The 12150-nt window shown below is 37.8% G+C and overlaps 1 protein-coding gene across 9 annotated transcripts in view; it reads right to left on the reverse strand.

Annotated features, from left to right (window-relative positions):
- CTNND1 (catenin delta 1) overlaps positions 1–11096 on the reverse strand; it is a 47450-nt gene extending 36354 nt beyond the window's left edge. For 8 of the 9 annotated variants that reach the window (XM_054563684.1, XM_054563683.1, XM_054563687.1 and 5 more), the window contains exon 1: positions 10867–11096. The gene's annotated coding sequence lies outside the window, so the exon portion shown is untranslated. Of the gene's footprint in view, positions 1–7928; positions 7945–10866 lie in introns of all 9 variants that reach the window. The other variant, XM_054563681.1, reaches the window with a different exon arrangement.
- Between the last annotated feature and the right edge of the window lie 1054 nt (positions 11097–12150).

A 12150-nucleotide genomic window follows, 5' to 3' on the forward strand; every position in this document is an offset into this window, starting at 1 on the left:
AATTAGTTATAACTGTTTGTATTCTTATCAGATTCTCCCTCATTCATTGCCCGGGCCAAATAAATAAGTCAATGAAGTACTATAGTGGGAGGTGGATAGAGAAAAGCAGATAAAAATAGTAGAGTCTAGCTGGAGAGCTTTCTGAGGTACATAAAAAGAGATGTAAAAGACATATCCCAGAAGACAAAGAACTGGACACACCTAAATCAATGCTTCTGCTCCAAAAGGATGCTTGATAGGTTCTTTGTCTCAAATCAAGAAGGTGAGACAGAAAAGGAGTGCTGACTCAGAAATACAGTCACCCCAGGGGATGAGGAGGGTAGGAGACCAGTATAGCCAACTGGTTACAATTCAGCATGACTTCACCAGAGGTTCTGGTTCTAATTTTATCTCTAGGTGTTTGCAGACATATTTGGAAAACCCACCAAAACACAATAATAATGAATGGGTAAAAAGAAAGTCAATGAAGGGGCCCCAAAGACTTAAGCTGAATACTCAGTGGTTAGAAAAGCATGAATTTGTTTTGTTATCTAACTTCCCACAAACCCCTTTCTCACCAAATCACACCCAGGCTGAAAGAACTAAGGGAAGGGGAGACAGAGAAAAGAATGTGATTGGGAAAGGTTTAGCTACATTCCAACTAGCCAGCATCCCGCATAGAAATGGATTCTCAGGAGTGCCTGAGAATCCAATCCTAGTACATGATAGTTACCAGGGCTTGGCTAACACACATCCAATCCCTCCACCACCCACCATCCCCCACCGGCCACACTCTGAAAAAGCCACACTCCAAAAAGAAGCGTAATTGAGATAGCTTGATGAAGGCACCAGCTGTTTCCACCACTCTCCCTCCCCCCAACTCCAGAGAACACAGTTCAAACTCACATCAAACACTTAATACAATTGACGGGCCAGTAGGAAGGAGAAGCCTGGACTAAAATAGCAGGAAGAGTGCCAACTGGCCCCACTCAGAAGGAATGCTTTCTTGGCTCAATTTAAAAATAAGAAACCTTTGTCATCCACTCCCCTCTGCCCAATTATGTTCTTTCCACAACCTACCCCTCACTGTCAAAAGGAATTCAGTTTCTTCTCTACAACTCCTTGATCTATTTTCAAATGTCAGAAAATACAGGGGAGGTATAAGGTTGAATGTAAAATGGTATCTGGTAGATTGGAAGGTTTCCTAGACTGTACGGCAAGGAGACAGGAGGCCCACACAGCACCCTTCTCTGTGTTTCAAATAAGAAAAGGAGGGAACATTATGTTTCCACACTAGTAACCCAATTTCTCAAGGCATGAGTGGCCATTAAAATTATTAATGTGATCAGCCCCTCCCCCGCCTATATTCTGAGTTGACCAGAGTCAGCCAAGGAGGAAGGGAAGGAAGCCAGCACTTCCTTTTCAGACAGGAAGTAACATTAGCCCTTCCTGCTGAGTTTTAAACAAATTGTCCGGTTGAGTTTCAATGTTAACATCCTCTTCTGAATTTGCTCCACAATTTCAAAATGGAGAAGGGCCAGTTCTCCATAACATGCTAAGTGCTAGCATAACCCCCAAATCAGGTGGAGATCTGTGATTACAAAATACAGGATACCATGTTAGAAAACTTGAAATTAGCCAACTGTTCACCATGTCCACTACCACAAGCTAGTCTTCTCTACTTCTCACACTAATTAAATGACCATCCACCTGAGAAATCACATAGGTACGTAACTTACCACAAATGTTCAGATTTTGTAGTCCTCAAACCTGAATGATCAGACAAACCTGGAAAATTTTTTTTTTTTTAAATACAGTCCCCCAAGTCTACCTCTCCATCCCCCATATGTCAATTTCTGGAGAGATTGCCTAGAAATTCGTATTTTTAAAATGTCTTCAAAGTGACTCTGATGTAAGCTATTGGGAACCACTGTACTGGCCTATCTGTGACAACCCTCTCACCACATCCCTCTTGCAAAAAGGGCACTGAAGACTGACTGGTTCTTCATCCCAGCTGATTGGGCATCATCCCACAAAGCCAAAGGTCACTGGTTTGATTCCCAGGCCAGGCACATGCCTGGGTGGCAGGTTCAGTCCCTAGGCAGGGTGCATATGAGAGGCATCTGATCAATGTTTCTCTCTCACATTGGGGTTTCTCTCCCTCTCTTTCTTCTTCCCTCCCCCTCTCTCTAAAAAATAAAATCTTTTTTAAAAAAGGCACTGGTTATAAAATACATTACTTGGGTCTGCTTTACTGTTCACCAGACAGCTCACATAATTATTCAATCTGAATGAGAGGTACTTTGAAAGCATGGATTTAAATATAAGGATAGATGGAATGACACAATCCTAAATCCTATATTCTAGACTCAGAACCTAGAAAGAATCGTCTCCCTTCTTTGGAATCCTGGGTTGCTACACTGGAGGATATCCTTATATACATTGCATATTGGACAAAAAGATTGTTCTTAAAACAAGTTAAACACACTTTCCTGCAAGTAACAAAGAGCCGTGCCACATTTTCAAAATTGGTCTAGTATTCCATCCCAAAAAAAGTCCCAAAGTCCTAAATCTAAGTCCTAAATTTATGATCCTAGATAATTCTAGCCCAGTTGACAATATAATAGAAATAACCAAAATCTCTGATTTCAAGTGTTACTCCTGACACTTATCCAAACAAGTCACTTTAAATTCTGGTTTGAGTAAGAGCAAGAATAGCAAAACATTTTTAGAAAAACCATAAAGAGAAGTATTTCCACAAGGTAGCATGTGTTACTAAAGATTTGGAAAAGAAGAATGGCATTGAAAAAGATACCTTCAAGACAACTACGAACACCTATAAATGTTGACGTAATGCATATCAAGCAATTATCTTAGAGCAACTTCAAAATATGGGGGAATCTGTGATTGCCTAGAATATTTCCTATGCAGGATGATACAGTTACCTGACCAAAGGAAAAGGAAATGAAAGGATGGGGGGTAGTGACATGACTGAGGTCACCTCCAAAGGATAACATTAAGAAACAGGATGACAACTAGATAGGTATAATTAAAGCGAAGAACAGAGGTCAAGTTCCAGGGCGCTAAACTCTAAACGAGAGAGACAGAGACAGGCAGAGACAGAGAGACAGACTTCTTCACCTCCTTCTCTGAGGGAAAGACTAGCTAAACAAGAAATCTAGAGAGGGGAAAGAAAGAATGCATGAATCAAGATACAAGTACTCTGTTATTCGAAAATCCTTTTACTTTTCCATACAGGGTTACCACAGACCATTACTAGTTGGTGCTTCTTCCTCAATCCCACCAAAGTTGATGAGGCCAAGTAGTTATTAAAGGCAATATATGCTTTAATAACCCTTACTGCTTAAACATACTCATGGAAAAGGAAAACAGATATACAGCTAGTTATCAGGAATGATCATCTCCCCCAACAAGCAGAAAGAAATATGGATATGGTGACCTATAAAGTAATCCCTGAAAGCCATTAAATCCCAAGATTAGGGCTTTCAGGAACCAGGAGTTTTTGTCAAATAAACAAAGGAAATGCAGCAGATAAGTAAGGCAGGCATAATATTTGGTCAAAAGCACATCAACGAAACCAACAAGAGTACTCAAAAGGAAACTGTACCAGATCTAGATTGTTACTTCTCCTGTTCACAGAAAATTGACCATGTAGATAAGATGGAGAAATACATTTCTCTAGGGAAAAAAATTTTGATCTCACTTCCCAAATACATACAAACTTATTCTAAGTAATTGCCCTACTATTATTCTCCAAGACAAGGGTCATTAACCTATGCAAAATCTGTTACTCTGCAAATTATTTGCTGACTATATTCACATGAACTTCTGCAGTGAGACAAAGATGGAGATGTTAACTCCTTACAAATACACAAAAATTGTTAATAGCTATGTCTATAGGGTCTGAAGTGAGGAAACAACATTTTTTGTACTATATAGTGCATGCTGAGGTCCTATACTAACCTCTCGTTCTCCCCAACACACACCCATTGGACCTCTCTCGAAAGGTCTATTCCCCACACCCCTACTGTTCACCAGTAACAACCAGCCTCAGGACCTTTGTACTTTCTATTCACATCTGTATGATTCCACCCTAATTTCTTTGAGGCCTCTCTCAAACATACCTATAAGGGAGGCCTTCCCTGAACACTCTATTAAAAAACCTCACTCCCCCTCCTTGCACTTATTCACCATGCTACATAGTCTCCTTTGTTTTTTTCTCAATAGTATTATCACACTCTAACATATTGTATATTTATTGCTTATTTATTTACCTGTCTCTCTTAACTAGAATGTAAGCTCTGTGAGGTCTATTTGGTATACTGTTTATTTCCTGTGCATGGCACACAGCAGACTCTTAAATTTCTTTTGAATGAATAATGTTTTACTTTTTCAATGAAAACAAAAAGTTAAATTTTAGAAAAATAAATCAACTTTGCTTCATTTTTGTTTTTATGTATTTTTTCCTAATGGTTATCTTAGACCCATCAATTGGGGTCTCCTGTAGCCTCACCTGCATATTTGGCTGACCTTCAGGAGGGTAGACATTCAAATAGACAACTCTGCCCTGATTTAACAAAGTAGTCAATGGAGGGAGAACAGCAGAGGGGTTATAGAACTCCCATTCCAACAAAGAAACGGTGGAAAGAAATCAGATTGGCACCAACTTCTCCTTTAAAATAGACTACTCTATTTTAAAAGTGTGCTGAATATACACCAGCTACTTTATTTCAATGAGATTTAGTTCACTTGCAATGAACTGTAGGTGCTTTGATAAAGGTATTGAAAAGTTGACCTAGTTTCTACAACAATGTCCTATGTCCACTACCATCAGAATATATTTTGGTTTCTTAAAGTATATGCTCTCTAAAACAAAAATCTATTCAATCCACAGAAAACTCTCAATGTGTGACTGTATTCCAATATAGAACAACATGGGAAACATACACAAAACTGATATATATTCTAAGAAAAGTAAATTTCACTTGTTCTACTGTTAAATGAACAAAAATGAGTAATTAATTAGCCAATGTAGATGAGATCTGAAAATCAAAAAGATCAAAATCTGAATTACTAAAAGAGATCAATTTTCTTGGATCACAACAATTAACTCTAACCTAGATCTAATTGAAATATACCAGAAATGGTATCCTGATACTTGTACGTTTAGCACATGAGTACAATTTATTCTATAATAATAATAATCAGAAATATTTTCCACATTGTTAGTGAGGCAAAGCAACAAAGAATGAACAACCCAAGTGGAAAAAAAGATAGGGCAGGCAAAGGGAGACACCAGAGAAGAGGAAAGCAAACACAAAGGAGAAAATGTAGGAAAATCAGTAGAGAGAAATGTGGGTTTTAAAATGCAGAGAGCTGGGTGAGGGCATTATGACAGGAAGCTATGGAGTGCCAACAGAAATTAGTTTAAATACCATTCAAAACACGAGTTTCATGAGTTATTTAGTGTGAAGGAAAGGGAGAAAAGAAGGAAAACTGTAGGCTAGAAGAAACTTAGAAGTTTCCAAGCAAGGCTGCATCTAACACATATGTATTTCCCACAGGTCACGTTTGGTTTTTACATATGTAAGAGCAGACCTCTTTCTTAGGAACACACTTCTCCCAGGAAGCACTGAGTAACTCAAAATTTCTATATGTCTCAGTTTTGCAAATGTCCATAAATAAGGATTCAAATAGAGGATGTTTCCTAAAGATAAAAGTGGAAGGTTTATTTCAAGAAAAGGGACAGTAAAAGACTGCCTTCATTTCTATAATTGTTTCCTGTATAACCATTCATAATGAAATGTTATCCTACAAAATCCTGGTTGGACAAGTGAGACTTCAAGGTTAAAAAAAAAAAAAAAACAAAAACTGGTTCAAAATCAAGAGTAATAAACCTAAACTGAACTTTTTCAATCCATTCTCTGCCAAAATTAAAGTTTACCCTGGGATGCTGGAGTTTTTTCTCCTATAGACACAAAACAATGAGGGAAACTTGCATTGCTTTTTCTTTCCTACAGCATCCAAGTCTCTGAAGAGATTACTGCAAGACACTCAAGCTTTGCCACCTATTCATCTTTCCTCACTCACACCTCACTTTACTTTATTAAAAGTTATCTATCCATTCCCACAGCACTCTTATTTTGGATAACCACACCCACGCAACTCCCCAGACTTGCCTATTACTAAAGATACTTTTTTCCTCGATTAAAAAAAGTTAGCTTATACGTGCAGGAAGCCCATTTATTCTATCACGTAATCCTCACAGCAGTCCTATAAGATCATTATTATTATTGTCTTCATTTTACAGAGAAGACTCTAAGGCTTAGAGCAATGAAACAATTTACCCAAGGTTACATGACTAGTAAGTGGCAGAGCAAGAGGTGAACACCTGCGCTCTGGCTGAACATCCATGCTCTTAACCACTGTGATACGCTGCCTTGCCTTTTCATAGTTATGGAACTCTCAGATTGGAAAGTTCCTGTTAGGTCAGCATATTGATCAAAAAATAAAGAATAATACAGCATCTGTGGCAAATGTTAACAACTGGTGTCTAAGTGAATAAAGACTATAAAGGAGTTACATGCTATTCTTTCAACTTCCCGTAAGTTTGAAATTTTTTTCAAAATAAAAAGTTAAAAGTTGCTTTTATCATCATATCATGGGACGTGTTTTGTGAAAGTAGTGAACAAATTACCTGTTGGCCAGCAAAGGCGGCCTCAAAAAAAGAAAACTCTGGATCCTTACAGTGTCCCCACTACATTCCTGATCTAAACTGCCCACACCATTCAAGTCAGACTGAGGCACTCACTGGAGAAGTGGCTCTAAAAATGTGGAACACTGTACCTGAACCGGAATAGCAACTGTGGGCCGTGATCTCAATGCTTAATATTTAATAGTCAACAACATGCAATTCCAAGTAAAAATAGGGGGAAAAATTACTTCCAAAGATACATTATACAATGTAGCTAAACACCAATCAATCAATACCCTTATTCCCCCTGTTAGTTAGTTCTAACCAGAACAGCTGTTTCTGTCGCCTTACCATCTCTCTGCCGGGCTGGGTTAATGCTCTCTATTGGAAACCTTGAAGGCAGCTGCATTTACGCAGAGCAATCCCTATTTCAGCTCCTAATGGCATTTAACCCCTTTTGAGAGAGAATGGAAAATCCCATACTGATTATGTACAATTCATTCCTTTAGGCAAGTTTCTTGTTACTATTATTCTAAATTATCCATGAAAATGTGGTTCTTAAACTCATAAAACTTCCCAATACACTTTGTGAATAAAATCTTCTGAAGGTTCATGGCAGAAGCAGTGACAAAAAATAATGATATCCAAACACACTTTTGTTCAAACACTGATGTTCAAACTATCACCCCAAGCTTTTTATGTTTTTATTAACAAGTATAAAAACCATTCCCTTCTGACATGGCTCAAAGCAGTATTTCCCTGGTGCCGCCCAAATATGTTCTGGGTAACTAGTTCCTCTCTCCTAGAAATGGCTACATTAAGGTTTCAGTGGTTAAAGTTAACAGCTGCCTATGTTATGGAATGAACTGATGAGGACCCTTACTTTTTTATACTACTCTTTGAACTTCTTGCCCAGAAAGAAAATAGAATTAAAGAAAAATTAAAATTTTAAATCTTCAATATGTCCAGAAACTTTACTTAAAAGCGCATCACAATTTACTTAAAGATTCATCAAATGTGGAAACTACAGACTACAGTAAGTTTCAAAATTACATTGCAATTTTATTAATCTAGGTGGTATTGCTATCCATTTCAACTTTCAGCCTCCCCTAGAAAAGTCCTTCAATCATTCCATCAAGTGCCTTACTTAAACAAGGCTTACAGAGCACCTCAGTATATACCAGACACTAAGATAATTGTGAAGAATAGAATATAGAAATAAGCTGGTACCTACAATCAAGCAGCTCAGCCTAGAGGGAAAGACAAAAATAAATAGACAATTTTAATACAATGTGATAAACACTTGAACTACCTACTATGAGCCTCTGCCCTGTAAATTGGCAATATCATTTCAAACCACATGCCTGAAAATTCTCTGGAAGAAGTAATTTCACTGATAATCAAAAGCAAGGGCTGAACCTCTGCAAGATGAAAATACCCTTGCTTCTAGCAAGGGCTTATTTTAGTTCTGGGTCTTTTTTCTATTCTCTCTGGAAAATGGCAGTGTATTAGTGGTTAAGTCTGTAGACTTTGTAGATAGTCAGACCAGGGTTTAATTCTGGCCTTGGCCACTTATGGGCAGTGGGATTTTCAGCAAACCTCAGCTTCTCTGAAGCTCAAATTTCTTAAAAAACAAAACAGGACAAAACAAAAACAGTTGCTGTGGGAAATTAAATAAATAGTTTATGCAAAATGCTTAGCAAACCAAGCGAAAAAAAGAGGGAGAGGGGCTGGCAGTAAAAGGACCATCAGGTACCAAAATAGAAAGCAATAAATTATATAGAGTTAATCATTTTGTTATTCATTTGAGTAGTGATCTCTGCTTAATTTATTTGCACCCATCCATAGAGAGCAACAACTGCCTCATGAACCTAAGGATGAATTTCAATTACTGGGAGCTTTTCTTTTTTTTAGATTTCCAATAGTCTTAATTTTTATACGAGCTGAAAGAACATGTTCTAGCCCCTCTTGACTCTCCATAACTGAAAACCCTAAGAAAAGCAGTGGAACTCTAACCACCCACAAGAGACCCCCACCTGGAACACAGACCATACCTTAGTCACATAACAAAGAAACCAACAGTATACAGGAGTCAAACAAGGAGAGAAAAATCTACACAACTAATACTTGCTTGTCATTTTTTTATTCTAAAACCAAAATGAGGAGCAAAACAAAAATTAGAAGATTTACTTATTTGCACCCCTTATTACATTTCCTGAAAGAACTAGCAGAGGTAAGGTAAAAGAGAATCTTTCATTTGATCATCCAAAAGGCTCTATAGTACATACCAGTCAAAACAATGCCTCAGTTCGTGGAAATAGTCCTGGACTAGGATGCTCGTTGCAGCTACACAAAGCCCAGTATTTAAATCTGGACCCAAATCACCACCATTCAGTCATCCAGAACCTATTTTCAAACTGCCTTTGTACTCCTTCAGATTCCCTCATCCCTCCCCCTAAAGGTTGAATGGGAAACCGACACTCTGGCAGCAATATGACCAACCCTTCAAAGATCCACCAAGAAACCTCCCTAGGCTGGAGTCAAGACAGAAAGAACACTTGAAAGAAATATTGGAAAATATTAAATAAGAATTACAGCCCAACAAACTGTATACGTTGTCTTTTTTTCTTTTTAACTGCACTTGCTATAATTATGAGATCCAGACATTAAAAATCTTACTATAGCCCTTGCACAGATTATATCAAACGGAGGAACAAAGTTGTTTCCTATGAAGCCACAACCTCATAAGGATGAAATCATCCTGCAAGACATACTCCCAGTTCTAGAAAAGAAATAGAAGGAAGTGTTCTAGTCTGAAAAGAATTGAGTGGGAAAAGCACAAAAGTCAGAGATAATAGACACATATCAGTATAAAGCTAATGAGCAGCTTACATATTAAGGCCCATCTTGTTACAAGAAGGGCAGTATCTAATCCAGCTATAATTTTCAGACTGATTTCACATTTTCAAAGGGAGAAGGAAGAGAACACCCAGTTTTCAGCTACTGATGAGTTGGCTATGTAATTATCTAGAATCAGTATTTCTGCAAGAATGTATTTACAAAAACAAAACAATCTTAAGATTAAACATAAGATAGGAAAGCACAGTCATGGGCCTTCAGCTCTTACAGATTTCTGATTTTACAGCAAACAAAAAAACTGACCTCCCAAGAACTTTCAGTTTGGTTTAAAATAAGAATTCCCCTTGTGCTTTCTCAAATACATTCTAAACACTAAAGTTTGTATAAGTGTTTTCTCTTAGCCTAACCTTATTTAATACAGGGCCCATTAAGACAGTACAAAGCTGCAAATATTTTCAGGTGTGCTGCCACTTTACTCAGGTGAACTAAACAGCATGATTAGAATTTCCTTATCCTTTCATAAACCAAACATTATCATATTTACAGATTGAACATACAACAACTCCACAGATCTTTGCCATCTGAGGTAGTTTCAGAAGAAAAGGAGATTACAATTCAGTTAACAAGGACCCATCTGCTTTCTTTTTTATAAGGCAAAGCAGGGAGGGAACGTCTAGCAGGAGAATGAGGCTCCCACCCACCACACCTGGAAAGTAAGAGGGACCCACCCAGGAATAGCAGGGCTGAAAGCCATCTGGGCAGTTCAAACTCTCTGGGGAAAAAAACACCACCGTTTAAGCTGCAAAGCTCCCCGCAACTTTCCACTTCCACAAATCTAATGATAAAAGGAGGGATAAAAGTTTCGAAACGCATGAAGAACCATATGTATAACCAGCTTCCTACCCCAACAAATTCCTTTCCCAACCCACACGCAACATGCCAAAAAAAACCCAACCTTTGGTTTGGGCTCTGAAAATACAAGTTTGTTAGCTAATCCACTAAAATATATAAAATCAAAAAACACACCAAAATGTAAATTATGGAATTGCTCTTACCGCTCTAAATCTATTCATCTCCCTCTATCAGAGAGACCTAGAAGTTTGTTCCTGGGTCTTGAATATTTTACCTTTTTTTTAATATAATAAAATTCTCCAAAGTAAGTAGAAAGTAAGATTAATAATTGCTTAAAAGTCACCCCTCAGCATAGCAGTCTCTCATTTTTAAATTCCCTCTGGTTACCTTAAGACAAAAATTCGACTTGCCTTATCCTCCTTTCCCCGTCTGAATACACAATTTTTTTAAAAGGCACACACCTCAAATGTGGACTTCTAAAAACCAGTCCTTTAAGAAAGAAACCCAAGGCTTCGTCAATGTGTTGAGAAAGACAAATCCAGCAAGGCAGTTGATTTTTTCGCCACCTCTTCCTCCTTTCAGGATCTTTCCTGGTCTTCTTTCTCTCTCTCTCCCTCTTTTTTTTCTCTCAGATCCAACACCTAAAATGGAAGTTGCACCCAGCCAAAGGCTAGGGAGCCTGGGTGGTGACAAACTGATCTGGCAGCCCTACCCCCTCGCTTTCCTAAGTGATGTCAGCCCCTGAGAACTTCCAATAGGAGCCAGGCATAAATCAGGGAGCTGATTTTATCCAATAGGAAACTTTATTATAGGAAATTAAAAAAAAAAAGGAGAGAGAGGAGGAGAGAGACAGGGGGAAGTTTTATATATATATTTATATTTAAAGTGGAGACGGTACAATCTCTGAGGAATTACTGCAGAGCTCCAGGGGCCCCAAAGGAACAGGGCTTTTTAGAATGACATGCCAAAGAATCGGTTCTCTTTGATGGTGGGGTTCTTGCTCTCTCTTCCTTCCTTCCCCGGTGGGGAAAGAGAAAAGAACTGATTTTATTTGCCTACTGCTTTTTGGTTTGTTGCTTTCTATCCCAAAGCATTTTCCCAAAGGAAGACAGGGAGGGAAGAAAAGAGAAATCCTAAAAATAGGACTATTATGTGTTGATTGGGATGATAAAGGATATCATTGTTTTGGTTTAACTGCATTCAAGCTAATTAGAAAAATAAATGCCTGTACTTCTTAGTGTCTATACTTTCAACAAGAAGGAAGCTGAATCCACTGGGCTGTTGAGGAAAATCACCGTCCTCCCATTTGTCCCCAAATTTAAATACTGTGGGCTTGGGGAGCAGAATAAATGGAATCCAATAAACAAGCAATATATTTAGAGAAGATAACAGCATGTGTAAGGAAACATAAGTCTCATGTCAAGAAAATTAGCTTCCTTTGTGAACTTCAAGCTTAAGATGACCTAGTTCATATATTCTCTTTTTATACCTTTCCTAAAAAAAATAAAGATGACACCGATATTTTTATGAGTTAAGAGTTATGTTAATTTGCTTTTGGTTATGCCATGAAGAAGAGACACTAGATTTTTTTTTCACATGATTTACAAAGACTAGTATTTCATCTTCATTCAGTAGTTATTAAACAAAGATGATAAAGATGAAATGAAATTTTCCTTTTTCCATCTTATTGAAAAATCAAATCTATCCTGTAGTCTGCTGCCAAATCAATCTTCATAAAGGTTTCA

Source organism: Pteronotus mesoamericanus, unplaced genomic scaffold (assembly GCF_021234165.1).
Source record: "Pteronotus mesoamericanus isolate MK-2021 breed Mesoamerican mustached bat unplaced genomic scaffold, CSHL_Meso_final scaffold_83, whole genome shotgun sequence".
NCBI lineage: Eukaryota > Metazoa > Chordata > Mammalia > Chiroptera > Mormoopidae > Pteronotus > Pteronotus mesoamericanus.